This window comes from Nicotiana sylvestris, chromosome 7, assembly GCF_000393655.2.
Source record: "Nicotiana sylvestris chromosome 7, ASM39365v2, whole genome shotgun sequence".
In the NCBI taxonomy this organism is placed as follows: domain Eukaryota; kingdom Viridiplantae; phylum Streptophyta; class Magnoliopsida; order Solanales; family Solanaceae; genus Nicotiana; species Nicotiana sylvestris.
The window spans coordinates 26,028,838-26,054,768 of NC_091063.1; the positions used below are offsets into that span (position 1 = coordinate 26,028,838).

The 25,931-nt window shown below is 37.8% G+C and overlaps 1 pseudogene; it reads right to left on the reverse strand.

Annotated features, from left to right (window-relative positions):
- Positions 1–269: 269 nt before the first annotated feature.
- Positions 270–25,931, reverse strand: part of LOC104242881 (sesquiterpene synthase 15b-like) — a 48,228-nt pseudogene continuing 22,566 nt past the window's right edge.

Genomic DNA, 25,931 nt, shown 5'->3' on the forward strand with positions numbered 1-25,931 from the left:
TCCTCCGTCAACATTGATATAGCTACAAAGATTTCTAATTCAATCCCTCGCATACTAAACTGGTCAGTTGCTAAGGGTCAGATTTGGTTAGCTGCAATTGAAGACAAAATGATCAAGCCTGAATGGATGGAGGTAAATGGTCTTTATCTATGATAATACAATTTATCTATAAAATATCTACATTTTGTACACATATTCTGCCTTAAACAAGCTAATTTATTTTTTTCATCATTCAGTTCACCAACATAAATGAATCACCTGAAGAGCTTTCAGTGACGTCTTTGCTTGATAAAGTTGATGGAAATTGTCGAACCAAGTAATGTCATTACAGTAATGTCATCTGTATTAGGTTCTAGGCATCCTCGACAAATCCTTCCATTTATTCTCCAATATTTTCCTAATCTCTGTGCATGCTTCTTCCTTTCTGACACCATATTCGTTCATGTAACATTCGACACCTGATACATCTCCTCTTTCTACTTCTCTCTGCATATCCATATAAAAAGCAATGATCATTAGAACACAAGAGCCAAAATTGTTGTGTAAACTAAATGTTATGGACTATGATTTCAGGGGAGAATCTAGTATATTATAGGTGTGTGTTAAATTGAACCCATATATTCTAATCAAGATTTAGATTTATTTGTGTAAAACCCATTAGAGACAGTGTGAACCTTGAAGTATGAACTCCTAACTCAAACAAGGTGATAGATTCAATGATTGAAACTTAAGTCTTGAACCCAGGGAATTAAAATTTTAAATCCACCTCTAATTGTGAAGCATCCAAAGGCCTTGAGAAAGCTTGCACAATAAGTTTTGGTTGAACTCATAAATACTACAAAGAATTAAGTATATTGTATTTGTTACTCCCTCCGTTTCAATTTAAATGACACACTTTCCTTACTAGTCCATTCCAAAAAGAATGACACATTTATATATTTGAAAATAATTTAACTTTAATTTTTTATTTTACTCACTTTACCCTTAATGAAAAGCTTTCAAAGCTACACAAATGTTATGGCCCCATAAGCCTTTTGCCCCTTGAGCTTTCAAGTCCACATATTTCGAAAGTATTCTTTTTTTCCCTTAAATTTTGTGCCACAGTCAACCTTTTTTTTTAAAATTAATTATCCACCTCCATCGAGTATGGATAAGGTCTTATAAATATGAAAGCATTACAAAAGTAGGATATTGCATATAAGCTATCCTATATATGTTTAATAGGAAGGAACAAGCTCCCCCTTTACATCAATTTCACAACACAAAATTTAGTGGGAACAAATTCTCAGAGTGAGAGTCCTCCCGAATGAAGCTAACATATTATTAGGGGACATCAAAATGGTATATCATGAGAAGTTGTTGCTTCAAAAATAAATTCTTCTTCATGGTTTTGCTACGAAGAGAAGGATATTGGAGTTTGTCCATGTTAACTTCTCCTCTAACTTCCCTGGGAAGTTGGTGGAAATTGTCGAACCAAGTAATGTCATTACTGTTGAAGTTTGGCAAAATTCCAAAGTCCCACATCGGTTGGGAGAAGAGTTGGGGAGATTTTTTCCCCCTATAAAAGAAGGCCTAATGTTTAGGATTTAAACACATCTCTCATTTGCCTTCTCATCTGTTTAAGGCATTTGTATCTTCTCTTTTTAATATTATTTCACTTGTATTTTTAGAGTGGAATAAAATATTGATTGTGTCCGAGGAGTAGGCAAAATTAGCCGAACATCGTAAATTCTGGTGTTCCCTTTATTGTTGCTTTATTGTCTTATTTATTATTTGGTGGCTGTCATAATTTTTGGTATAGTAGTTGTGACTTATTCACACTATATACATTTGGCTTCCGCAACAATTGGTATCAGAGCCAAGGTACTGTCTAAGTATGCTCTGTGGTTGCAGCATAGTCTGATCTTCCACATCAGAAAAGATTTATCTTGGTAACTGAGTCAAGGTTCTGTCTGAGTATGCTCTGTGGTTGCAGCTTAGTCTGATCTTCTACATCAGAAAGGAAATAATCTTGATTTGTGTCGTCAGCTATTAAATAATATTTGTGTCAAATATGGGAGACAATAAACAAGAAGAATCTACATCAAGTGTCAACAATACGTCATCATTGGCATCTTCGCTTATGACAAGAATTGTGTCAAATGCGAAATTTGCGGTAGAAATTTTTGACGGGTCCGGACATTTTGGGATGTGGCAAGGCGAGGTTCTAGATGTCCTTTTTCAACAAGGGCTAGATCTGGCCATTGAAGAAAAGAAACCAGATGTTATTGGAGAAGAAGATTGGAGAATTATCAACCGTGTTGCTTGCGGTACCATTCGATCCTACCTTGCTAGAGAGCAGAAATATCCATACACAAAGGAAACTTCTGCAAGTAAATTATGGAAAGCACTGGAGGATAAATTTTTGAAGAAAAACAGTCAAAATAAATTGTACATGAAGAAGAGACTGTTTCACTTCACCTATGTTCCTGGTACCACGATGAATGAACATATCACCAGTTTCAATAAGTTGGTCACAGATTTGCAAAATATGGATACAACTTATGATGATGGTGACTTGGCCTTGATGTTGTTGGCGTCACTTCCTGATGAGTACGAGCACCTTGAAACTACTCTACTCCATGGAAATGACGAAGTTTCTCTCAGAGAAGTTTGTTCGGCTTTGTACAGCTATGAACAAAGAAAGCGAGAAAAACAGAAGGGCGGAGAAGGAGAAGCACTGTTTGTGAGGGGTCGTCCTCAAAATCAAACGAGGACAAAGAAGGGAAGATCCAAGTCAAGATCCAGACCCAGCAAAGATGAATGTGCCTTTTGTCGAGAAAAAGGGCACTGGAAGAAAGACTGTCCGAAGTTGAAGAATAAGGCCAAACATAACAATGGAAAGGCCATTATGGATTCAAATGTAGCTGATTGTGATGATTCAGACTTCTCATTAGTTACAACAGAGTCATCAACATCATCAGACATATGGTTGATGGACTCGGCTTGTAGCTATCATATGTGTCCCAACAGGGACTGGTTTGTGGAATTTCAAGAAGGAGAATATGGAGTCATCCACACAGCGGATAACAGCCCTCTTACCTCATATGGCATTGGTTCAATACGATTAAGGAACCATGATGGAATGATCAGAACATTAACAGATGTTCGATTTGTACCGGATTTGAAGAAGAATCTCATCTCTGTAGGAGCCCTAGAATCAAAAGGGTTCAAAATCATTGCAGAAAATGGAGTGATGAGAGTATGCTCCGGTGCACTAGTGGTAATGAAGGCTAATCGGAAGAATAATAATATGTACCGCTATCGTGGCAGTACAGTTATTGGGACAGCGACAGTGACATCCAGTGACGACAAAGAGGCAGAAGCAACCAAGCTATGGCACATGCGCTTGGGACATGCTGGAGGAAAATCCTTGAAAACTCTATCAGATCAAGGATTGTTAAAAGGAGTAAAGGCTTGCAACTTGGAGTTTTGTGAGCATTGTGTCAAAGGGAAACAGACAAGGGTTAAATTTGGTACAGCGATCCATAATACTAAAGGCATTTTGGATTATGTACACTCTGATGTTTGGGGTCCTTCCAAAACACCTTCATTGGGTGGGAAGCACTATTTTGTAACCTTTGTTGATGATTTTTCTCGAAGAGTGTGGGTGTATACAATGAAAAACAAAGATGAAGTGCTGGGAATTTTTCTCAAATGGAAGACGATGGTGGAGAATCAAACAGGCAGGAGGATCAAGTGTATTCGCACAGACAATGGAGGTGAATACAAAAATGATCATTTCAATAAGGTCTGTGAAAATGATGGCATCGTCCGACACTTCACTGTTAGACATACACCACAACAGAATGGAGTGGCAGAACGTATGAACCGGACCTTGCTGGAGAAGGTACGGTGTATGTTGTCCAATGCTGGCTTGGGCAAAGAATTTTGGGCTGAGGCAATTACATATGCATGTCACCTCATTAATCGTCTACCATCTGCTACTATTGATGGCAAGACACCATTTGAAAAATGGTATGGAAAGCCTGCTGTAGATTATGACTCTTTGCACGTGTTTGGCTCAACTACATATTATCATGTGACAGAGTCAAAATTGGATCCAAGGGCAAAGAAGGCTATTTTTATGGGAATTACTTCTGGAGTCAAAGGATATCGCTTATGGTGTCCTATGATAAAGAAAGTAATATTCAGCAGGGATGTTACCTTTGATGAATCTGCTATGGTAAATAAGGTAACAGAAGATACCAAACAAAATGAAGGTGCTTCTAAGTAGGTGGAGTTTGAGGGAAAATTTATTTTTCCTACACAAGAAGAAGAAGAGGAAACAAATGAAGATTACCCTCTGGAAGGAGAGCCAGTAGAGGAGATTCCAACTCAGGAACCTCAACAACAACTTGAATCAATAGCAACCAGCAGGCCAAAAAGAACAATAACGAAACCTGTTCGTCTCATAGAGACGGTTGCTTGTGCAACCTCAATTGTAGCTGATGATGTTCCTACTACTTATAAAGACGCTGTCCAAAGTTCAGAAGAAGATAAGTGGAGGATTGCCATGAATGATGAAATACAGTCCCTTCATCAGAATCATACATGGAGATTGGCCAATCTCCCGAAGGGAAAGAAAGCAATTGGGTGCAAATGGGTATTTGCAAAGAAGGAAGGATTTCCTAACCAAGTAGATGTTCGCTACAAAGCAAGATTGGTGGCCAAAGGATATGCTCAAAAGGAGGGAATTGATTACAATGAAGTGTTTTCTCCAGTTGTAAAACATTCCTCCATTAGAATTATGTTGGCTTTGGTAGCACAATTGGATTTGGAACTAGTTCAGATGGATGTAAAAACTGCGTTTTTACATGGAAACTTGGAGGAGGAAATCTACATGACTCAGCCAGAAGGATTCAAAGTTGCTGGAAAAGAAAATATGGTGTGCAAACTTGAAAAATCGTTGTACGGATTGAAACAATCTTCTAGACAATGGTACAAGCGATTTGACGAGTTTATGTTGCGGCAAGGGTACAAGAGAAGCAAATACGATCATTGTGTGTATTTGCACAAGCTTAAAGATGGTTCCTTTGTATATCTTCTCCTATATGTTGATGATATGTTGATAGCTTCCAAGAATTCGGAAGAAATTGATAAGTTGAAGATTCAACTGAAGAAGGAGTTCGAGATGAAGGATTTGGGTGAGGCAAAGAAAATTCTTGGCATGGAGATAATTAGAGATAGACGTTCAAAGAAACTCTGTTTATCTCAAAAGGAATATTTGAAGAGAGTACTTCAACGTTTTGGCATAGATGACAAGACTAAGCCAGTTAGTACTCTACTTGCTCCACATTTTAAGCTGAGTATTACTATATCGCCAAAGGATGAAGCTGAACGAGAGTATATGTCAAAGGTACCATATGCAAATGCTGTTGGTAGCTTGATGTATGCAATGGTCTGTACGAGACCTGACATTTCACAAGTTGTTGGAGTTATTAGCAGATATATGCATAATCCAGGAAAGGAGCATTGACAAGCTGTGAAGTGGATTCTACGGTATATTCATAATACTGTAGATGTTGGGTTAGTTTTTGAGCAGGAAGACAATCGGTCTGTAGTTGGATATTGTGATTCAGATTTTGCGAGTGATCTGGACAAACGAAAATCAACTACTGGTTATGTGTTTACTTTTGCAAAGGCACCAGTTAGTTGGAAGTCTACTTTGCAGTCAACAGTTGCTTTGTCTACAACAGAGGCAGAGTATATGGCTATTACAGAGGTTGTGAAGGAGGCAATTTGGCTTCAAGGATTGCTAAAGGAGCTTGGTGTTGAACAAAAAGGTATCACAATTTTTTGTGATAGTCAAAGTGTTATTCAATTAGCGAAGAACCAAGTTTATCATGCAAGGACGAAGCACATTGATGTTCGGTATCATTTTGTACGAGAAATCATAGAAGAAGGTGGAGTCACGATGAAGAAAATTCATACTACAGAGAATCCTGCTGATATGCTGACAAAAGTGGTGACTGCGGTCAAGTTTCAACATTGTTTGGATTTGATCAACATTGTTGAACGCTGAAGATTGAAGATGAAGACACAACCAAAATTTGTTATTGAGAGAGAATTGAAGATGTGGAATTTTGCCAAGGTGGAGATTTGTTGAAGTTTGGCAAAATGCCAAAGTCCCACATTGGTTGGGAGTTAAGTTTGGGGGGGATTTTTCCCCTATAAAAGAAGGCCTAATGTTTAGGATTGAAACACACCTCTCATTTGCCTTCTCATCTGTTTAAGGCATTTGTATCTTCTCTCTTTAGTATTATTTCACTTGTATTTTTGGAGTGAAATAAAATATTGGTTGTGTCCGAGGAGTAGGCAAAATTAGCCGAACCTCGTAAATTCTGGTGTTCCCTTTATTGTTGTTTTATTGTCTTATTTATTATTTGGTGGCTGTCATAATTTTTGGTATAGTAGTTGTGACTTATTCACACTATATACATTTGGCTTCCGCAACAATTACAATTCAAGCCAAAGTTAGCCAAATGATCTGGATACCTTATTGCATTCCCTGGAGCAATTTTTCATAGTAATTTCTTCAAAGCAATTCATTTGGTTCCTGATTTCTAAAACTATATCTTGTAATCTCCATGGAATATTATTGGTGTTTGTAATCCAATTTACCAGCATAAGAGTCACTTTCTACCTCAACCTTTTTGATATTATTATGAATGAACCAGTCTATACCGTATTTCAGTGCTAAAGCTTCAGCAAAGTTATTAGTTTCTGTGCCAAATGATATAGCATACACCTTAATCAAGTTCCCATGATCATTCCTGATAATACCCCCTCCTCCACTAGGGCCTGGATTGCCCTTAGAGCATCCATCGCAGTTCAATTTAATCCATCCATTGTGTGGGAAGGACCACTTAACGAAACTAGTATGAATTGCAGGTTGTGCAGTATCAATTAATTCAAAGAAATGATTCCCTTTCATAAACGGAGGTACTACGGGGAATTGTTTGTGAGCAATAATATTGAGTTGCTGGGTAGTGTGAAGGATTATCATGCTGGAGGACATTCTAATCCCTTCAAATCTGCTCTTACATCTAGCTTTCCAAATTTGCCAAACAATTATGCCAGGTAGGATCTGTAGGGCAAATTTTTGTAAAGCATTTTGACCACTTTCCATCCACCAAGTAATGACCATCTTCCTAATGTTGTTATGATCTCTTCTAATACCAAACATTTGGTTGAAGAAGAGCCACACCGCTTTACCAACCATGCTGTTGATGAACAGGTGATCTTCATCCTCTGAACTAGAACTAATGCAACACGAACATTTGGAGGCCAATTGAGTGCCAAATCTGCCTAGGTTGCCATCTACAGAGACCTTATGTCTGAGTAGCCTCCAAAGGAAGAAAGAAATTTTAAACGGGCATCTAGGATGCCAAGTCATCTTATTAATCAGTGAAGTATTGTGAATTTCTCTAAAATTTCTCCAAGCCGAGTTACAACTAAATCTCCCATCTATTGACGCAGTCCATATTGGTTGGTCTTTTATGTTGGGATAGTTAATTTTAACTCCTTGAATTTGATGAACAACATGTAAAGGAAGGTTTTGAGAGAGTTTAAGAGTATTCCAGTTACCATTAAAGATATAAGAGGATACGTGATTCTTTGTGGAGGTAGATGCAGTTCCAAATTGAGCTAGTTTACCCATTCCAGACCAGTTATCCCACCAAAAGTTTAAGTTGCCAGAGTTTATCTTCCAAAGAATTAGGTGGTCAGTTCTGTGTTTGATTTTCATCATCCTTCTCCAAGTGTGTGAGTGAGAGTAGTTCCATTTTCTGGCCATTGGGTGGACCCTTTGAGAGTATTTGGCCTTCATAAAGTCAGTCCAAAGAGATTCTATGGTTCTAAATTGCCACCAAAGCTTAGCTGAGAAGGTATCTCAGATCTCTTGCAGAGTTCTAATGCCAATTCCTCCTTCTTCAATTGGTAAGCACAATTTTTTCCATGAGGACCAGTGATATTTTTGTTTATCTTCTAGGTTTCCCTAGAAAAAGTTTGCAAAGACTCTTTCAATCTGTGCTAAAATAGTTTTTGGTGGTTGGCAAATAGACATCAAGTGAAGAGGTATTGCAGTTAGAACATGCTTGATAAGAGTCTTTTTGCCACCAGTAGATAATAAGTTAGCATGCCAAGATCCTACTCATTGGATGATTTTAGTGGCCATCTCCGTAAAGAACTCAATCTTTTATCTCCCATAAAATAGTGGACATCCAAATATTTGATGGAAAATTCTTTTTCTTGAAAATTCAAGTTCCTAGCCACAATATTTTTTCTCTTGGCAGGGATCTTTTTGTCCATCAGGAAACAACTTTTCTCCTTATTAATAAGTTGGCCTGAGTTATCCTCATATTTTCTTAGAGTGTCCATAATTAGTTGTAAAGTTGCTGTTTTTCCTGCACAAAAAATTATAATATCATCAGCATAAGATAAATGATTAATCTTTGGTCCATTTGGTTGCATAGTAAAACCAATGAACTTAGGATTACTATATACGTTATTAAGCATCCTTGATAAAACTTCAGCAGCAATAATAAAGAGAGATGGAGATAGATGGTCTCCTTGTTTTACTCCCCTTTGTGATTTGAAGAATCCTTGTCTTTTACCATTTATTACCACCGTATACCACATATTGGATAAAAGGTTCCAGACAATATGAATCCATTGTTCTGCAAAGCCCATCCTCCTCATAACTGTGCCAAGAAAATGCCATGATAGCCTGTCATAGGCTTTGTTCATGTCTAACTTAATCAGGATATTACCTCCCTTATTAGGTTTTCTCATATAATGTATAATCTCTTGCGCAAGAAGAACATTTTCCCCAATTGCTCTCCCCTTAATGAAACTGCTTTGGTTTTGAGAAATAATTCTGGGGAGTAGCTTAGATAACCTCGCATTTATCACTTTAGAAACTATCTTCTGGGAAACATTACTAAGGCTAATAGGTCTGAATTCAGAGAAGTACTGGGGCGCTTCAATTTTTGGAATTAGGATTAAACAAGTGTTAGTGAAGAATCTAGGCATTTGCTCTCCATTAAAAACAGCTCTCACCAGATGAACTATATCATCACCGACAATCTCCCATGTTTTCTGAAAGAACACACTATTGAAACCATCAGGGCCTGCAGTACTATTTGGATTTATATAAAAAACAGACTTCTTAACTTCTTCCGGAGATGGTTCTGCTAACAACATCTCATTGTCTACTGTTGTAACAACATTTGGTATGACATCCATGATACTCATATCAATCTCATTGTTGTCTTGGTTGAAGAGTTGTTGGTAGAAGTCTACAGCAGCTTGCCCAATATTATCATCTCCTTGTATCCACTGGTCGTCAACCTTAATTCTATGTATATACAATCTCTTCCTTTACCTCTGACCACGCTATGAAAAAATTTGGTGTTCTCGTCACCTTCAAGTTGCCATTTGAGGTTAGCTTTTTGTCTCCAAAAGGTGTCAACCATCTTGTGATGGATCAATAATTCGGCCTTGGCTTTATTGAGGTTCATTCTATCTTCTTGGTTCAGAGAATTCATAAAATTAGTCTCACATTCATCCCCTTTGTTTTCTAGTAGTTGAATGTTAACAAAGATATTCCCAATTTTGTTTCTACACCACTCACTAAGGGCTCTACCAGTCTTCTTCAGTTTCTGATGAACAATCCAAAAGATGTTACCCGAAATATCAGCCTCCCATTGTTGTTTAACAATATCTCTGAAGTCATCTCGATCCACCCAAAATTTAAGAACTTAAAATATTTGATGTAGTTCCCATCATCCTTTTCGATAGTGATGAGAATTGGACAATGGTCAGAGCTTAATCTTGTCAAGTGCTGAACTGATGTTTTAGAGAAGTATATATCCCGCTCATTATTAGAGACCATTCTATCCAGCCTTTTCCATATGATATCCTGCCTTTTTCTTTCATTACACCAAGTAAATGCGTGCCCTGAGTATCCCATATCCATTAAACCACAATCATTCAGACATTCGATGAAAGGAAGACTTTTACCAAATCTATGTGGAACACCTCCCAGCTTTTCTTCTGCATTAATGATGATATTGAAGTCACCACATACAGTCCAAGGGACAGAAACAGTAGTAGCAAAAGTTCTCATAAAAACAGCCCTGCATACCCAAAATATTTTTATAAAAGTCAATAGTAGTTTCTTGCATAAATGGTTCCTGTATAGCAACTAAAGAGATTTTATGAAGCTTAACCATGTAGATTAATCTTTCTGTAGCAGCTTGGGATTTCATACCCCTTATATTCCAATTAAGCAACTTATTCAGAATATTAAGGGTTGTTTGTGAGTTTCTTTTTTGGCCCCTAGTTATAGGAGATTCTCTAGCTTTTCCACTTTTTTTTCTTTTTGATTTGCCCCCGGAAGGTATTCCCTCCATTAAATTAGTAATACCAGTTAGGCCTTGGACTTCATTAATATCTTTCTTCTTTCCTCCAACAATTTGATGCAACACTTCAGTTTCTTCATCTGTAGTTTCCTCCTCTGATGACGCTTCATCTGTTGTTTCCTCCTCTTCTGTACTAGCTGCATCTTCCCACTCATCAGGAGGCTCTTTATCATTCTGAGACTTGTCCAGGTTCTCCTCATTATTATTCTGTTCTTGCACCTCTACAACTATTTTGCTCTGTATGGCGTTATCCTTCCTGAGAGAATCAAACTTATTATGAATAGCTAATTCTTTCTCGGTAGTATTCTGATGTATCTCCCTTTGTTTCTGCATCTTTGTAGTCTTTTGTTTCTGAGCACACCATTGTCTCTCCTCTTCTTGTCTCATTTCATCATCTCGAAATAGGATGACTTGAAGAGCTTTAGGATCTTCAATGGGAATAACTATTCCGCTTCTTTCTATATTCAAGTTTTTCTGGATAGCTTCATCTTGAACTATTATTTGAGAGGTACTACAGGATGCTATATTTGTATCTTTTCTTTTATCCTTTGTAGTCTTTTTTGCTTGGTTCTTGTTTGGTTCTTCTATCCTCACAACATTGGAGTTCGTACTTTTGATATTCCCGACATTAGGTAGAGGTTTATCAACCCCAAAGATCGCTCCAGTTGGTTTATAAGCTTGTTTTGGAGGAGCACTCTTTCCTCTTTTTGGGTTGCTGTCCATATATTTGTTCTTTTTAAAATCTCTGCCCCTTTGTCGATCCTCTGCTTGTATCTCCTTTGGAATCAGTTGTTCTTTAGTCTGATTTGTTTGGGGGTGTACAATATTGTCTTTCAATGTCTCATTTGTCTCACTGTTCTCCTTTTCCAGTCTTCTACATTGGTTGATTGAATGACCTTGTAGTCTACAATGCATACAATATTTAGGTACTCCTTCATACTCAATTTTTTGTTCATATCCCTGAAGCGGATTAGTCGATTTCCTTTGACCAACAAATACATGATTTAATCGTGGTTTAGTTAGGTCGATTTCTACTCGGACTTTTGCCATGCTTGGTCTAGTTTTTCCTTTAGTAGCGACATCCATTGCCATTGGAGTTCCAATTGGGCTCAGTATTTGTTTCACGTAATGCCAAGTATGTAAATGAAATGGGAGTTTCGGCAGTAGAACCCATACCGGAGTTAGAGGGCTATCTTCCTCCGGAGTGAAGTCGGGAGTCCATCTGCTTAACCACATAGGCTGACCATCAATTTCAATAACATGTTTAAAGTAGACCGTCTTGAAGTCCTCTTCGTTGTAAACATCGATGAAGACATTCTTGTTGTCATAGACTCCGACTTTAATCGAGCCTTTGATTGGGATGGTTTCCTTGACTACAGCCCGTATGGTTTCAATTTGGGGTCGTGTTTTTAGAAATCGGCCATTGATAGTATATTTGCATTCTTCTGCCATAATACCATAGTAGTCCTCCGCATCAAATATGACCGCCGGCATACCATTATGGGTTGTAATCTCTGCCTTACAGATTCTCGATGGCGGCTGGAACCCAGTGATGATCCAGCAACTGCATTCAGATAGTTAGTTTTGGGTGGGGGTATATCCTGGGATCTCAACGCTATGCCTGAGGGATCGGGTGGTTGTTCCGGATGCGCCGGAATAGGGCCAGACGCCCTCTCCATGGGTGGCGCGTGGGAAAAGAAAGCAATGTGAATTGGGGATTTTGTTACCGTTAGGATGTGTTAGAGTACATAATCTAAATTGAAACAAAGGGTGTAATATTCAAGGTTGAACTAAAAAAAAATTCTAAACTTATTTCCTAATTATAATATACCTCATGTGAAACAATATCATTCGATAATCAAAATTCAAAACTTATTTCCTAATTATAATATACCTCATGTGAAACAATATCATTCGATAAACTAGCAATTATAGAGGAAGCAACGAGAACTGGAGGTTCACTTGCAATCCAATCGTATGCCTCCTTTGTTGCTTCATTTCCCATGACTAACCAAGAGGCAGCCGTAAGATATGGGATAGTGCTAGATCGAATTCCATTCTTCACATACTGTTCCATTGTTGGGACTTTATTCCCATGATACCATTCGGCCTCTTGAAAATAAGCCCTCACCAACTTTTTCTTCTGAAAGGAACAACTCATGAATTATCCTTAAAAAGTTTAATTTACTGATTAGCTAAGTAATTGATCCTCACTTAGTTACCGCAGCTATAGAATAGTTGAGTCGAAATGACTTGTTATCACTTGCCAATTCTTTCTCCACTTCACTGTAAAAATCTAGAAGGTTATTAGTAAAATACTTACTTACTGTACAAGTTATTACATGACAAAACTAAAGCATTAAGCTATAATTCATGTTACAAACAATTTTTTTTACTACCTTTCTATTGCACTCGTGAGGCGAGTAAGTTCATCTAGTGTTCCATAGATGTCATAGATATCGTCAGTAACAGAAGGAAGCATAACATTTTGGTAAGTATGTTTCTGGAAAACCTATACTAACTCGACTATTATGTCTCTTGCAAAAGGTAATGCTTTTGCCAAGTCCAATTCTTTCCACCACCTAAAAAATGTAAAGTTTGATCTGAAAATTGATGTATTCTTTTAAAAATAGTTCAATGTTGTGATGTTAATTAGCGATTGTCTATCGTGTAAATTACCTTGTGATATCACATAGTTCCCTCTTATGCTTTTTCTGCAATATGTTGAAGTCCAATTTTGCGAAATTTAGTAACACTTCATCACATGATTTATCTGCTTGGTAAAACGATATGTATTTCCTCGTTGCTACCGTCGATATAGTATAATTGATTGGGTACTCTAGTGCATTCCTGACTTGCATTGCGAGAGAATTGCTCAATGTAGGCAACATTAGCTTCAAATGAGTGGTGGTGAAATTATCTGCTTTGTCCAGTATTTCTTCACCGTGTACTCTGAATTGTGCTGCCTCAAACAAGCTCAACAATCCTTGCACGTCGTTAACCAATGTTTTGTTGTAATTTCCTCGGTCATCAGCAAACTTCCTAAAAACATCTGCTTCATCATATTTTATGTAGTCAGTGTCTATAACTTAAACTTTTTTCAGCAAAAACTCGAGTAACAATTGCATACCAGATGAGACATAATAACCGTGTTGCCTAAGCAATCGAAACCGTAGAGCAACAAGATCACTACAAGAAAGTGAGGATACGACAACATTTATTTAGTGACATTTAAAATAAATGTCGAGAAAATGTGAAATTCAGTCATTTATGAACAAATGTCATAAAAACTATGACACTTGATACAAAATGTCAGTGAAAAAATGATATTTGATACTAAGTGTCATCAAAATCCGACATTTGATACAAAATGACGTAATAACAACGGCATTAATGAAGAAATATTGTCAAAATTACGACATTTGATATAAAATGTCATAAAAATAGTGGCATTTGATACTAAATGTTGTAAAAAATGGCATTTGATGCAAAATATCATATAAACAACAACATTTATGAAGAAATGTCGTAAAAACTGTAACATTTATCAAGAAATGTCGTAAAAACTACAACATTTGATACTAAATGTTGCAAATAATAACATTTGATATAAGATGTCAATAAAATAACGGCATTTGATACAAATGTAAAAAAAATAATGATATTTGATATACAATATAATAAAAACACGATGTTTGAACAAAATATCATAAAAGTTATGACATTTGATACAAATTTAAAAAAATGAGTTTTACTTTAAATCATATTATCAACCGATAATTACGAACATGTACATCTAATGTTGAAATTTTTTGTATTTTTTAATTGTGAAATTATTCTTTGTTTAGATCAAAACAACAATATTTATATTGTTATATTTTAAAAATATTGTGATATTTATCCTCTGAATAGATGAGTTATTCGATTGTCGCTTAATATCTTAAAAGTCTTTTTGGGACTCATCCATGACTCATTCTTGGGCGACACACTTGTTGTAGTGACTCATGTGCGAGGCTTAGTTTTGTGAGGCTTACGCCTCAAATGTCTAATTGTGCATCCTGAACACGCCTATCCTCAGCGTTCGGGAGTTACTACGTAAATCATATGTCAAATTTTCTAATTGACCCACAAAATAATTTAACAAATGAATGATAAAAGTTCTATTCATATATATAAATATGAAGATTTAGATTAACTAAACTATCGAGTCATAATATTGCATTTTTACTATTTGAGTGAGAACATCGTGAAGATAAATGTCATTTGAATATTTTTTTTTTTTGAAAATGAATAACCGAAATTTATATCTTCACTTTCTAATGCTCTTTATTTCTTAGCTTTATGTCTCCCAAAATTATGAGACTTTTACTCTTTTACTACAATTATACTTATTTATGAAGGAGCTGTCACACCCCTTTTCTACCCCTCAAAATAATAATAATAATATGTGTATGGGCCAAAGAGTTTTTCCAATTAAAGTAACAAAATTTGAATAGAGATTATTTTATTGTTCAGAGTCGCCACTTAGAATTGATTTTTTCGGTGTTCCAAGTCACTATTTATTTGGATCCCTAGTCAAAGGAAGGTTTGACTCTATTTTAATCGGTCCGCGAAAATAAAGTTCGGGTAAGGAATTCTGTTGACCGGGGAGAAGGTATAAGGCATTCCCCGAATCCCGTGGTTCTAGCACGGTCGCTTTATTGACTTAAACTTGGCTTGAATTAATTTTGGACAAACTGTGATTTATATTATTTTCATGTTTTACCTATCCTCTTTTATCTCTTGATTATTAGAAAAAATTAAAGAATATTTTTGAATAATAAGATGTCATAACCACACTACGCAAGCGAATGCGTGATCGACGAAATTTATTATTTAGTCATAACGGCGCTACGCAAGCGAATCCGCAGTCATGGCAGACGATTGTTAGCACGTTATTTACTTTTGAAAAATTGCTGCAATTGTGTTGGAGGAAACATTAACCCTCTTTTTTCAGAAAATTTATTAAATGTCACTACCACGCTACGCAAGCGAATCCGTGATTATGACAAAAGGTTTATAAATTAATTAAAACTATTAAATATGAAATGAAATTGATGAATTAACTTATTAAAAGTTAAGCGTCACGCTACACAAGTGAGTCCGTGAAGTTAAAACGCACCTACTATTTGCCTAACGTTTAAATTAATTAAAGAAAAACTAGTTAATTAAAATAGTAGAAAAATCTGATATTATTATTATTTTTTCGAGCTTTATAGTTGGGAAAAATTATGCAAATAAATGTTGGACCAACTTTATCTATTTTAAAAGAAATGAGCCAACTTCTTGTTAAAAAAAATGGGTCAGCTTGTATGGAGCTTTTGGGCTGCTGGAATTTATTATTAAAATGGGCCAAGAAATGAATTTCAATTGGCCCAATGCTATATAGAAGAAAAGGGGTAATTTTGTTGTTTAAAGGTAAATGGGCCAACTTTTATCTTTGATTCAATAAGGCCCAAAGTTGATACAATCTTAGCTCTTTACTTAGTTTGAGTTCATGACCATTAACTACATAGTCACAATTGTATAAACGCCCACTTTACAAAAATAGCCATTTTTGCAAATCCGGCAAAATGACCAGATTCACAAAGATATTATCACAGCATTCCTAGAAGCATATGTTGGCAGTGAAATTTCAGCAACTAAAACGAACTCATGCTATGTGTTATACACCTAAAGTCATTCATGACATACTTAGCATTGTTACTCGGATATAATAGCTTGAAAATATGCTTAAAAATCCATAAACGACTTACATATCACATTCAAAAACTTACAACTCAATATTCAAGTATTATGAAGGACTATATTCACATTATCACATGCTTGATACATAACAATAACATACAAGTTCTTTTGTTGTCAAACTATTCATCACATCAAACATATTTAAATGGTGCAGCATGTTCAAGTTGTTCCCATTGCTGAAAATACGTACATTACGAGTCTTAAAGGATTATCTGGTAGCAAAAGAATAAACAGTAGTTCAGCAACTAAAGCAGCATAAAAACAACAACAAAACCAACAGCAAATCCGTGTTAAAACAACCCGAAAACTTAGAGAGGGAACCCAGAAACGAACTCTAAAGAGGACTTATACTTTTTTAAAAGTTTGCACTCTAAGATTCACTCCCAAAGCTCACCATTTCAGCTTACTTTTCATGTGTTCAACTGCTGAATTTTTTTTGTTTTTGTGACAAAGCAATTATAAAAAATGCCCCTGGAAGTGTGATGGAGTCCCCTCTATATATCAAAACAACCAGCTATTTCAAAAAATTAAAAATCAATCTTTTTGACAGATTTTTCTACAAAATCTGCTCTTAAATTCAAAAAGCAAGACTTTCTAGTTCAAATCTTGTCAAGTATTTCAAACAAAATCTGCTCTTCACTATTCAAAAATAGACTTTATTCAAATAATGTCCAAAGGTCTACATTTTCTTACCTAACAATTTGACTTTTGAGTGTTGTACTCAAAGAGTCTTGAAGCAGTAAACAAACAACCAAACAAGTACCATATACTCTTAAGTATTTTCATTACCTCACTTTTATCAATACAAAACTATTTTACTACTTCAACAAGTGCAAAAACAGAAAAATTAACATTTCAAACTTCAAAAACTAATGCTAAAATAATTAATAATAGACAAAAATAAAATCTAAAAATTAATAATAAAAATAAAAAAATCAGCCATGAAAAAGAATAGTATTTTACCATTTTACACATCAAAAGGCCGAAAAAATGGTGGTATGCCAAAGAGGGTGTTCCGGGAGATCGCCGGAATTAGGCTGGATTTTGGTCGCCGGATTTTTAGGGTAGAATTGACATCAATAGCTAGGTCTTGAGGAGCTCTATCCATTGATGTAGGTATTTTGGGGTGGTAGTAGTTGGAGCTTCAAGAATTTGGGCAAAAAAATGACGGGAAAGTTTTCCTAGATCTAAGATTCAAGGAGTTTGAGGGATTTTTTTAGGATTTGGTTTGGAGATATGGAAAGAGGAAGTTGTGGAGATTACGTGGTGTGAATTTGGAGGTGTTTGGAGGTGGTCCGCCGGTGGCGGCGATTTCCAGCAGGCGGCGGTGGGCGGAGCTGGGGTGGTGTAGAGAGAGTGAAGAGAGAGAGAAGAGAGAAGAAGGAGAGGGAAAGAAGAGAGAGGAAATAAGGGGGAAATGGGGAAATTTTTTGGATATTTTAGGCTTTAAATACCTAGGATGAAGATCAAACTAGGACTGTTGGATTAAATCAAGATGGGTGGATAAGATTGAATCTTGTCACTTAACCAAAACGACGTAGTTTCAAGACAAAACTACATCGTTTTAAGCTCTTCTTGGAAGCCCCCTTTTGGACCGGGTTTGGGCTCTTTGGGCTCAAATTTTGGGCCAATTTTGGCATAATTTTAATTAAATTACACTAGTCCAAACCCCACCTCATTTATCAAACCATTACTCAACTCTTAAAACCTATACATACACAAATAAGAACAAACACACACACACACATACATGTTATATATATATATATATATAAGGCGAAAATTAGGCATTTACAACTGCCCCTCTTTGCTCGAGAACATGAAGAGTTTTCGTGCAAAGACAAATAAATGCCATGGATAATTTTTTGCTCACATTCACTTTAGTGGAAGCATTTTGAAAAAGGTGGTGACCGAACCTTGCTTCTGAGGTTGCTTACATATCCTTGGCTATAAAGGAATCAGGTCAGTGTAGTTCTGGAAAAATTTGGTAGGTGGGACTACCAGACACTGAAGTTAAGACTGTGTTGCTGCTGCTGTTGTTGTTACTCTTACCGTTACTGCTTCTTACATCAAAAGAAAAAGAGAAGAGCACTACATTTGTCTGCAAACTAAGATTACAAAAATTCTTATCCACGTGTCTGCTAGAGTCAAATCTTGATTCTTGACTTGCTCGCTTGTGTTGACCTTAGATTGGATCTTAATTCTTTTAAAGAAAAGATTATGACTCAATCTCGATGGCTTGCTTTCTGGATCAGAATTTGAGAAGATGAATCTTGAGAAGCTGGGCTGCTGACACATTATCAAAGCTAAACTCCGACTATCTTGTGATCGAAGGATTTCTTTCTTCTGATGAGAAACTGAAACTGCAAGCTTTAATCGTCACTTGTGCTATACGGCAGAGCCTGCAAAGCCATCAAAGACAAACAAAAACGAACAAAATTTTTCTGCCTGGCACTAGGAAAATTCTGTGAGTTATTAGAGAAATCTGTAAATTATCTAATTTATTGAAAAGGCAGATAGAAACAGTAGTATAAACTAGTTGAAAGAGATAAAATTTGGTAACGAAGGATAGTTTAACCAGGGATCGGTACCTTGTGCAACTGAAAGGAAATGTAATCATAGGCTGGTACCCTTTCTTACTGGAAGGAAATAGAATCGGGTGTTAGCACCATGTATTATCGATAAAGTGTTGAATCCCTCTAGGCGAAACGGTTCGATCTGAGTTAAACTGTATTTAAACAACCTGAGCAAAGATTACTTCTACCCGGAACTACGAACTAGATCCCCTTAGGCGAAACGGTTCTACCTGGGTTAAGCTACGTAAAACACCCTAAGTGAATAGTACTTCTACCCGGAAACTATGAGCTGAATCCCCATAGGAGAAATGGTTCTACCTGGGTTAAGCTACATAAAACACCCTGAGTGAAGAGTACTTCTACCCGGAAACTATGAGCTGGATCCCCCTAGGCGAAACGGTTCTACCTGAGTTAAGTTTCAGAAAACACTCTGAGCGAAGAGTACTTCTACCCGGAAACTATGAGCTGAATCCCCATAGGAGAAATAGTTCTACCTGGGTTAAGCTACGTAAAACACCATGAGTGAAGAGTACTTCTACCCGGAAACTATGAGCTGGATCCCCTTAGGCAAAACGGTTCTACCTGAGTTAAGCTTCAGAAAACACCCTGAGTGAAGAGTACTTCTACCCAAAAACTATGAGCTGGATCCCCCTAGGCGAAATGATTCTACCTGAGTTAAGCTTCAGAAATAGGAGGTGTGAACAATAGTGATGCATGCTGATAATAAAAGAAAAATGGAGATTTTAAGGATCTTACGTTTGGTGACATTCGTTCACTTAGGACCGACATTTTGCACTCCTTTGTTCATGCTTTAAACAAAGAAAAACTTGTGAGTTTTTAAAGTGGTGGTTGGTTTGTGGCCTTGATGCCCTGAGTAGCTTGATTTACGACCACTACCGACGAAGAACCGATTCTTTCAGCGTGGTACCGATATGTTGTGCCGCTCTGTATCATTTTCTAGAGACCTTGGCTTCACAATATTGCCCCCAACTGTTTCATACCCAGATGTCTATGGTACCGCTACCCTTGTCTCTAAGGCAATGCATTTTTCTCTAAAATCAAACTCAGTTGTCTTACCCCAGTATCAGTTTGTGTCCGTAGTGCTCATCAACTTTTCTCATAAAGCAGGTCTTGCTTAGGCGACCTTTTCAGCTCTTTTTTAGACACTTTGTTTGTCTTATCGAATGAGATCAGAGATGGATTCGTGCCTTTGTCAATGCCATATATGCCCTAAATTGTGCTCGACATTACGGGGAAACTGTAGCCAATTTTGCAGCCCTTTTTTTGCTTCGATTTTGATGCAGGATTAGACCGAAGGGGACTCAAAGAAAAATTATGGGTAAAAACAGAATAATAATTGGAAGCGAAAAAGAACTGTGCATAAACAAAAGGTGTCCTTTTCGAGAAAGGAATAGGGAGACTTATCTAGAGGAATGTGCCGACTTTAATGAATCATGACATGCATTTTGGACTGGATGCCTGATCTGTCTGAGCTGTCTAATTCTCAAAATCCGCCGCAAATGTTCATCTTGAATTTGTCTTGGTTGTGCTCATGCCGGAGAATCAAAGACCCTTATTCGGCTAGTAGCGCCCATTGCAGGTTTTCGCTAACTAACCTCTCTCATTTCTCTACTAACTGTCACCTTATGGTGCCTATCTGGGTTTTCACCAATAAGACTCTCTCATTTCTCTACTCATTATCGCCTTATAGTGTCCGTACGGGTTTTCACTGATAAGACTCTTTTATTTTATTTTTTTTACTAAGATACTATATGCGGGAGGTTATCCAATGCCTTTGGCATGGGGACTTCAATCATTCTTAAAAAACATCGATCAGAAGTTCTTGAAAGATAAAAAGGCGAAATGAACCTTGAACTGAATTACAACTTTTGGAATCATTTTTACAGAAAAAACCGTGAAATAAAACAAACTTCTACCCCAGTTTTGGAGTATTGGGAATATGGATTTTTTGTTCTGATGGGACCGAACCCAGGGTAAGGCTGCCTACGTATCCTTTCGGAATCAGGTCGGACGTAGTTCAATGACTCAGAGATTTGTTGTTGTTGTTGTTTTTTTTTACAAGTACACAAGTTCCAAGAAGTGAGAAACAAGAAAGACAAATACGGCTCAAAGGATTAACAAAAAGGGTGACACCTATTTGGAATAGCGAGCAAATGATAGCCTTTGTCACTTCAATATGAGAAAATCAATGCGTGAAAATTCTACAATGGATATATATCCGACATAATATCTTTTGACTGCATCTGCGTTAATAGTCATGTCTGGTACCTGTCCTTCTACATCTACCAAGTGCAAGGCCCCTTTTGGTAACACTTTCTTGATGATATAGGGTCCTTTCTAGTTCGGGGCAAACTTTCCTTTAGCTTCTACCTGGTGCGGAAGGATGCGTTTCAAAATTAGCTGGCCTACCTCAAACTGCCTTAGCGCACTTTCTTATTGTAAGCGCGTGCCATTCTTTGTTGGTATAATTGGCCGAAACACACTGCTGCTAGCCGTTTTTCATCGATCAACATCAGTTGTTCTAATCGGGTCTTGACCCACTCAGTGTCTTCAATCTCTGATTCCACATAATTCGGAGAGAGGGAATTTCGACTTCAGCGGGTATTGCAGCTTCAGTTCCGTATACAAGTAGATACGGAGTTGCGCCAATAGATGTGCGAACAGTCGTACGGTATCCCAAAAGAGCAAAAGGCAACATTTCATGCCATTGCTTGGAACCTTGGATCATCTTCCTAAGAATCTTCTTGATGTTCTTGTTTGCCGCTTCAACTGCTCCATTGGTTTTTGGCCGGTAAGGGGTAGAATGGCAATGCATGATTTTAAATTGTTCGCATACCTCCTTCATCAAATGACTATTTAGATTGGCTGCATTGTCAGTGATAATGGTCTTTGGGATACCAAAGCAACAAATGATGTTGGAGTGAACAAAGTCTACCACTACTTTCTTGGTGACTACTTTGAAAGTGACGGCTTCCACCCACTTGGTGAAGTAATCAATTGCAACCAAAATGAATATATGCCTATTTGAAGCCTTTGGCTCGATCGGCCCAATAACATCCATTCCCCAAGCAACGAAAGGCCAAGGAGAGGACATGGGATGCAAATCCGAAGGAGGCGAGTGAATCAGGTCACCGTGAATCTAGCACTGGTGACATTTGCAAACAAATCTGAAACAATCTCGCTCCATGGTAAGCCAGTAATACCCTGCCCGTAGAATCTTCTTCGCCAAAACATATCCATTCATGTGAGGTCCGCATACCCCTGAATGCACTTCACTCATGATCCGCTCTACTTCTGTAGCATCTATGCATCTCAACAAGTTTAAATTTGGGGTACTCTTGTACAGAATTTCCCCATTCAGGAAGAAACCACTGGTGAGTCGCCTTATAGTTCTTTTTTGATCTCCTTTGGCATACTCTGGATATTCTCTTGTTTTCAGGAATCATTTTATGTCATGATACCATGGTTCACCATCTGGTTCTGTCTCGATTGTATTATAGTAACCGTGTTGATTCCGAACTTGGATTTCTAGTGGATCAATATGAGTGTTGCCTGGATAAGGGAGCATCGAGGCTAGAGTAGCCAATGCATCGACTAGCTCGTTGTGAAACCAGGGAATGTACCTGAACTCGATAGATTTGAATCCTTTTCTCAAGTCTCGCACACATTGTCTGTACGGAATAAGTTTGATGTCTCGAGTCTCCCATTCGCCTTGGGCTTGCCTGATAAGCAAGTCAGAATCTCCCATAACTAATAGTTCACGCACATCCAGATCGATGGCCATTTTCAAACCCATGATACAAGCTTCATATTCTGTTGTATTATTAGTATAGAAGAACCGAAGTCGGGCCATCTCAAGGTAATGGTGTCCAATAGGTGAGATGAGGATTGCCCCGATCCCAACTCCTTTGATATTGACAGCCCCATCAAAATACATTTTCCATATAGGGTGATCGTCTGGGACCACTTCCTCTATCGAGTTGACCTCTTCGTCTAGGAAGTATGTGCTAAGTGGAATGTACTCATTATCAACTGGATTCTCTGCCAAATGATCTGCCAAAGCCTGTGCTTTCATCGCGGTGCGAGTGACATAGACGATGTCAAACTCTGTGAGCAGGATTTGCCATTTTGCGAGCCTGCCAGTGGGCATTAGCTTTTGGAAGATGTACTTCAAGGGATCCATTCTGGATATGAGGTAAGTAGTGTAGGCCAAAAGTTAATGTCTCAACTTTTGAGCCACCCAAGTCAAGGCACAACATGTCCTTTCTAAAAGGGTGTACTTAACCTCATAATCGGTGAACTTCTTGCTCAAATAATATATTGCATGTTCCTTTCTGCCTGTTGCATCATGTTGCCCCAGAACGCATCCAAAGGAATTATTCATCACTGATAGATATAAAAACAAAGGCCTACCAGGTTCAGGTGGGACCAGTACAGGGGTTTTGACAGATAATCTTTGATCCTGTCAAAAGCCTTTTGGCAATCGTCTGTCCATCTGACAGCGGCATCCTTTTTCAGCAAAGTAAAGATGGGTTCGCACGTGGTTGTGAGCTGAGCAATAAACCTACTAATGTAGTTCAACCTCCCGAGCAAACTCATGACCTCTTTTTTGTTCTTCGGGGGTGGCAGATCTCGAATGGACTTTATCTTAGATGGATCCAATTCGATGCCTCTCCAGCTGACTATAAAACCGAGGAGTTTCCCAGATGGGACCCCAAATGCACACTTGGCTGGATTAAGTTTAAGGTCATACCTATGAAGTCGTTCGAAGAACTTTTTCCAATCACACATGTGATCGGCTTGTGTCTTTGATTTTATGATGACATCGTCGACATATACTTCAAACTCTTTGTGCATCATGTCGTGAAAAATGGTGGTCATGGCCCTCATGTAAGTTGCCCCTACATTCTTTAAACCGAATGGCATGAGCCTGTAACAATAAGTACCCCATGGCGTGGTGAAAGCGGTCTTTTCTGCATCATCCTCATCCATTAGAATTCGGTGGTAGCCAGCATAGCAATCCACAAATGATTGGATCTCATGCTTTGCGCAATTATCTACAAGAATGTGGATGTTTGGCAAAGGAAAATTATCCCTTAGACTTGTTTTGTTCAGGTCCCTATAGTCGACACAAACTCTGGTTTTTCCATCCTTCTTTAGCACGGGCACAACATTTGCCACCCAGGTGGTGTATCAGATAGCTCTGACCATATTGGCGCTTAGTTGCTTCATTATTTCTTCTTTGATTTTGTCGCTCATGTCTATTTTAAATTTTCGTTGCTTTTGTTGGACTGGCGGAAAACCAGGATATGTAGGAAGCTTATGAACCACCAGATCAGCACTTAAACCCGACATATCATCATAAGACCAAGCAAACACATCTCTGTATTCAAATAAAAGTTAAATTAAGATATCTCTGGTTTTTTGTTCAGTGTTAATGCTTATCTTCATTTCTCTAACTTCTTCAGGACTTCCGATATTAATCGTCTCAATTTCATTGAGGTTTGGCTTAGGCTTGTTTTCAAATTGTTCCAACTCTCTTTTTATTTCCTCAATAATCTCATCTTCCTCATATTCAACCTCTTGATGCGTTATTTTGATATTAGACAGCTTTTCAAGATTCGGGCATGAATTTCGCATGCATGTCATGTTATTAAAGCCAACATTAACAAAACTGAAATGAAAATAAAATGACAGGAATTAGGAAAAGGAAAAGATAGGAAACTTAATAGGAAACTGAACTGCACTTTATTGAATTCGAAAGGATAGAAGGGTTAACATCAAAACAAAACAATCATCCTGAGATATTTGGATTACAACCCTGAAAGTAACCCAAAATACAAAAAAAAACTGCAAAAGCAGATTACCAAGACTCCTTCTTTGTGGGGAGATGAGTTGCTTCCCAATTGGTGAGCATGGTGTCTGGGTCAATTAGTTGCACATCGGCACGACTAGTTCCTTCACCAGCCTGGATCATATTCATTTCAGAAAACATCTCGCTGAGGCCATGGAAAATTTCATCAATGTTTACATGCACCGAGGAATTTTGACCCTCTCGGAGTCGCGGCTTGACAAAAGTGTAGAAAATATGAGGGATAGGCTGTTGCAAGACCCATCCACTCTTTTTACGGTGTTTGGATTTGTTTTTGTCTGCTTGTGTTGGCCTGAAGCCTAAGCCAAAAGTACCCTGGTTGCCTAACGGAGCAATAGGCTCTGAAATTTATTGCAATGATGCCCCCAAACCTTTTCCTAGCTCATAACCTTTTCTCATCATAACTGTAGCCACCATTACAGATGTGGCGGAAAGACGAGGATGCAGAATGGGCTTTCCTTCCTCGACATGGTCCACAACAACCACTTCAAAAGCCTGATAGACAATGGACTCAGACCCTTTCTTGGCCTCAATACAGGGGATTAATGTGTCTTTATAAATGGAAGACTCGTCTTCTCCGTGAACAATAATTTCTTGCTTGTCATATTCGAATTTGAGCATCTGGTGCAAGGTGGATGGCACAACTCAGGCTGTATGGATCCATGGCCTTCCAAGAAGAAAGTTATAAGAAGTGACCATGTCCACTACTTGGAAAACAATCTCAAAGTCCACCGGCCCAATCGTCATGGTGAGGTTGATTTCCCCCATGGTATCTCTCGCTGAGCCATCGAAAGCCTGAATGCGAACATTGCTGGGTCGGATTCTATCTGTATTGATCTTCATGATTTGCAAAGTAGAGAGAGGGCATACATCTACACTTGATCTTCCATCAACCATGACTCTTTTTACATAATGCCCCTCACATTTGACCATCAAGTTCAAAGCCCTATTGTGCCCGACTCCTTTCTCGGGAAGTTCATCATCGGTAAATGAGATTCTGTTTACCTCAAAAAATCTATTGGCCATCTTCTCTAACTGATTCACTGTGGTCTCCTCTGAGATATGTGCCTCGTTCAGGACCTTGATTAGTACACGAGCATGCTCTTTGGAATGTATGAGCAGAGATAGTAGAGAGATTTGGGCAGGAGTCTTTCTTAGCTGGTCAATGATTGAGTAATCCTGAGCTTTCATTTTCTTCAAAAACTCTTC